At 37.9% G+C, this 5,143-nt stretch overlaps 1 non-coding gene across 1 annotated transcript; it reads right to left on the bottom strand.

Annotated features, from left to right (window-relative positions):
* Nucleotides 1-5,037: 5,037 nt before the first annotated feature.
* LOC116781171 lies at nucleotides 5,038-5,143 on the bottom strand. Its single transcript, XR_004354794.1, has one exon. It is a non-coding gene; the product is annotated as a U6 spliceosomal RNA (small nuclear RNA).

Genomic DNA, 5,143 nt, shown 5'->3' with positions numbered 1-5,143 from the left:
GCTTTGTCACTTCTTTTTGAGCCCATGTTCATCTTCAGGAAAAAATAATCAGAGCTTTTGCTTCTCCAGATCCTTTCTGGAGAAGAGATGCTTAAAAGCTGTAGTATCTAAACATGTGGCATTGTAGCCCAGATTTGTGTATCTTCAACTGCTCAGTGATTACAAAATTCATTAATTTAAATGCTTGCGAGACAAAATAAGATACCAAGTTTGTGGAAGATATACATAAAATCAGATGTGAAAGATGGATGTCAAGAATGCTTTTGTCATGCTCTGCCTATGCCACTCAAAGAAAAAATGTCATAACCATTAACAGCAGTTATGCTGGCAAAGCCTTTCAGTGAAGACTAAATCTTCAGCCTCTGAGTATCTGCCTAGTAAAAAGGAAAATGTTTTAGATTTCCTTCTTTGACTTCATAATTGATGTTTAATTTTGTTCTGTTAAACAGCAGAGGGATTCGCACAGATCTGGATATTAAAATCAAACATGTATGAAGAAATCCACTACTATTAATGTTATAACAAATACCAAGGAAAACTAGTAACAATTTATTGGTTATACAAACTTGCCAAAATTCCTGAAAGTGAATTTCTGGTATTTGAATCATGCAGCTTTGAGTCTCCTATAAATCAAAGATTTATAGTTGGATGTTCTTCTGTTTTCCCTTTTGGAACTTGTCTTTGTTATCAATAATGTTGCTTTTGTAGTACCACAGAGAATGCACAGCACTTTAAAACTGAGGTGTCCAGTCAATGCATACAACTGGCAGCCAAGTAACATATGAAGGTACATGAGACAGGCTCGTTAAATGGTAGGGTTAAAATATGTGATATGCAGGGTGAGAAATGCTCTGCAAGTCATCCATTCAAGAGATATGGAGGTGGGTGTTTATTTAGATTATGTTACAGTTAGTAACCTTTTGTTCATTAGTACATTAATAAAGTCATTATTATTACCGAGCTATGCTTCACCTACCTGAAAAATGCAAAGTTCTTCTTGAAGGAATTAGGTTTTGTGTGCTAGCAGAACAAGATCTAATCTAGAGATCTAATCTAGAGATTTCCTCTTAAAACAGTGAGAATATCTTTTCTTGATAACCAAATCTGAGTAACCTTGCCATGAATTTGCATTTTTGCTTCAAAGCCCATTGCTGATTTCCTTTTCCTTGATTTATTGAGTGTACAAAATATCACCTTTCTAAGACTTAAGTAATGTAATTTCTTTTTGCTTACAGTATCTGTGGCTAAATGACAGTACAAAGTGTAGCTGGGGTGTGCTTTACGTAGTATGAGAGCTTGAGACAGCCAGGATAACTCTAACTCATTAAACAACTTCAAACAGGTCACTTAAATGCTTGGCATATCATTTACTCTGCCTTGAAATTTGGAACAGGGATATAGTTACTGTGAAGACTACATGTGTGAAAGATGTTATAAGAATATATACTATTTAGAACAATAGTTTGTGCAGTCCAGTCATAAAAATCAGTGCAGGTTTGGGGTTTTTTTCCCCCCTTTTAGTACAAGTGTAATTTCTAAGCAAAAGTTCACACAATTTACATGAAACCTCTCATAACTGTGTTGTAAACTGTGGGGGATGGCATGGTGCATTTTTCCATACATCGTTATGTGGTTTCATTGCTAGATGAGGGGGTTTTTTGTTTGGTTTTTAATTTGTTTTTATGTGATGTATGTGTGCTTGTGAAGACACACAAAACAGAATTCCACCTAGGAATGAAGTGGCTCCCTTATATTGTGGACTCCGGTGACAAACCCATCTCATCACAAACGATAATAGCGTAATTCGTATAGGAAAGTGAAAACAGATGAAATATGTAGGAAGCTTTTCATTAGTATGTCAGTCTCATGACTCTTATATAGAACAGGAATGACAGTAACAAGTAGTCATATCATTTGGCTCTTCAGCACAAAGTATTTTTATTTTTCTTCTTGTCTGCTTATAGTGTATCATAAATGTTCTGCTATGTCTTCACATAATTTGAACTAAAGGCCAGATAGAACAAAGATGCTATTTTTATATGAGATAACCTTTATCAATTTTCACAGTTTTTGAATGCAAATCTCTGTGACAAAGGGCTTCACAACAGAAATCAAGTCTTTGGCATTATTTTTGGCTTTTGCTATGCATCTGTACCTCTTTCATCTCGTTCTCCTTTATGATGGTGTTTTCCTAATACTTCTTTCCCTCGTAAACTGAAATATGTCTTAAAACACAGGCAGATTGAACTTTAGATCTAGGTTTGAAGTACAGTCATGCAAAATCCCCCCCCCCCGTTCAATTAGGAAAAATGCTTTCACATTAGAAACATTAAAGCATCTGTGCGTTACATATCCCTATGAATGAACATAAACAGTTGTGAGAAGTTTTTTGTTGCATACAGCTTTAATATGTGGTTTTACATATATCCTGCAATGTCCATTATGTAACATTGCTTGTGTTTTTCCTGTCATGTGATACTTATATACTTTAGAGTTAATTGCCCAGTGTTTTTAAACTGCCTGGTTTATCATACTGGAGAACCTTTCAACATTTTCTTGTTTCACAATTGATTCTTGCTTACATTTTTAAAATGAGATGTTGTCCTTTAATCACATTTATTTGCTGACCATGAACGGAAATACCTAAAGGAGGGAAGACAGATGAAGAAATTCTTAGTATCTACTTTATATAAAAATGATGACTTTAAGGATTTGGTGACCAACATTGCTAAAGGTAGCAGTAATACGATACGGGCTATCATACCTCAAGTCTGAGATAGCTTTGAGCCAAAAAGCTAAATGCTAATGGAAATGTAACTAGATGTGCTCTGCAAGAGTAGTGCCTGGAAAATCACTGGTGAGGAAGTGCTGCAAAATGTTACTGTTGTCTCTGCTGCCCCTTTTCACATAGCTTCAGCTAACAGAGCTGTCAGTGTACCTCTGGTGATCATGAAATCACTTAATGAAATGAAGTGTAACCAGCTCTCTACTAAACTAGTGCTTAATTAAGTGTGACCATCAAGTGATGGGAACTATAGTAGTATACAAGGGATTGCTTGTTCATTCCTGAAAGGCCTATTAAAGTAAGAGGAAATATGTGATCAGCACAGTTGTCTGAATGTCTAACAAGATATGGCATGGGAATGCCAGCATCAGAGTTCAAATGCATGAGGAGTTACTGCTGCTTACTTGAGGTACTGAACAAACTAGAATAATTTACACTATGTGATTGTAATCAATGCCTAACACACTTCTGAGGGGCCAAAACAATGAAACAGTTGACTAACTTGCAGTATCTCATTAAACTGACAAATTTTGCTTGCCTGAGATCATAGATTCTCTGTAAAGACTCAGCATTCTGCCACTGATGCTACTCCTTACTCCATGCCAGCAGAGAAACTGGGAGGAATTACCAGCTTCTGCATATTTTCTTTTGAAGGGGTTACAGAAAAGAATTTATATTTTTGTGCAGTTTATATTTGCAAAGAGCTCTGTAGATGTGAAGTCCCACAGCTTCTGTTGTGGTGTTGCTATAATTGCCCTTTGTATCTATGGTGGAGCCAAGATGTGGATATGAAGTAGCCTACAGAGGACTGGAAAGTGATCTAAAAGTGATCAAAATGGCTGATCTAAAAGAACTTCGGACTCTTGACTTCTTTTCTTCTCAATATTAATCTCTTGTAAAGTAAACCCAAAACCTAGCAGTAAGGGAAGGCATGGCAAGTTGTGTCCTCCTGCATTTTATCAGCTTTGCTATACAGGAGAGAAGTGTTTCTAGTGTGATAGGGCTGTCCCTGGAATACAGAGTAAAGCCACCCATGCAAGAGGGAGGACTGTGAAGACTGCACCTGTGGAGGAGGCACTGTAGTCCAGTGTAAGTGCTCTCTCTCAATGAGAATGCAACCTGGAAGCTTCCCTGAGATAGACTGGGTACAGCTGGTCAGCACAGCAAAGGATAGGACCACTGCTCATTCACTGTACTGCACCTGCAGAAGGTATGGCTCTCTGAAAGCATGAGCTGTAAAAAAAAATAAATAAACAAGACTTGGTATCTCTGGTATGGATGTGTATGTATAGATGTGGACGTGTGTATGTGTGTATATATAGGTAAGGAACCTAATCCTTTTTTAACTATCACTTGCAATTTAAAAGACAGGCTAAGCACTGGATGAGGACACACATTTCCTCTTAGGAAAATAAAAAGGGGGAGGAATCAAACTATGTCTATCTTGAGCTTCATTACCCTATAGTCATACAGACTACTACCTATAGAAACCTTTTAATCCTTAGGTGCTAAGCAATAGGATAGAGATTAGTGTTGATGCAAGGTAGGGGTTGAGAGCAAGGCGCAGAGGTAAAACAGATAGAATCAAGTGCCCAAGATAGCAGAGTCTTGTAGAACATACAAATAAGAAGTATTATTTATCTGATATGCCAACAAGAGTATAAAATATAAACATTGTTCACAAAAGTGACATTTTTTAATCAGCCTGGGTGGGTTGTATGTCTGACAGTGATCTTTCTTGCACTTTGTCTTTAAGGTGAAGAACAACTAAAACCAACAGGTCTTTGAACCTAGAAAGCCAAGTTTCACAGAATCACAGAAGAATTTACATTAGATGGGTCCTCTGGAGGTCATCTAGTCCAACCCCCTCCTCAGAGGAGGTCTAGTTAAACAGATTCCTCAGGGCCATGCCCAGTCAAGCCCTGTACACCTTCAAAGATGGAAAGTCCACATCCCCTGCTCCAGTATTTGACCACCTTTATGGAAAACATTTTTATTATACCTAATTAGAACTTCCCATGCTCCACCTTACATCCACTGCCCATTATTGGGCACACACAAGAATAATCTGGCTCTGTCTTATCTGTAGCCTAAGGATAGGTAGTTTCAGCAGTCCAGTCTCTTCTGAGCCTCCTCTTCTCCAAGCTGAATGAACTTCTCTCTCTAAGCACCTCCTCGTATGCCTGTGCTCCAGCCCCCTGACCAGTCTGGTGGCCTGCTGATGGACTTGCTCCAGTATGTCAATATTTTTACTGTACTGTGGAGCCTTCTTGCTATCCCCAAACCACCTTGTGCAGAGTCATGCTAATCTTCTCTGTATCATTCAAATTTTAGCATATATGCTGCCAACAAGAACAT

The sequence above is a fragment of the Chiroxiphia lanceolata genome, chromosome 1, assembly GCF_009829145.1.
Source record: "Chiroxiphia lanceolata isolate bChiLan1 chromosome 1, bChiLan1.pri, whole genome shotgun sequence".
Lineage (NCBI taxonomy): Eukaryota > Metazoa > Chordata > Aves > Passeriformes > Pipridae > Chiroxiphia > Chiroxiphia lanceolata.
The sequence above is the reverse complement of the archived record's forward strand: the minus strand, read 5'-3'. Positions and strand labels throughout refer to the sequence as shown.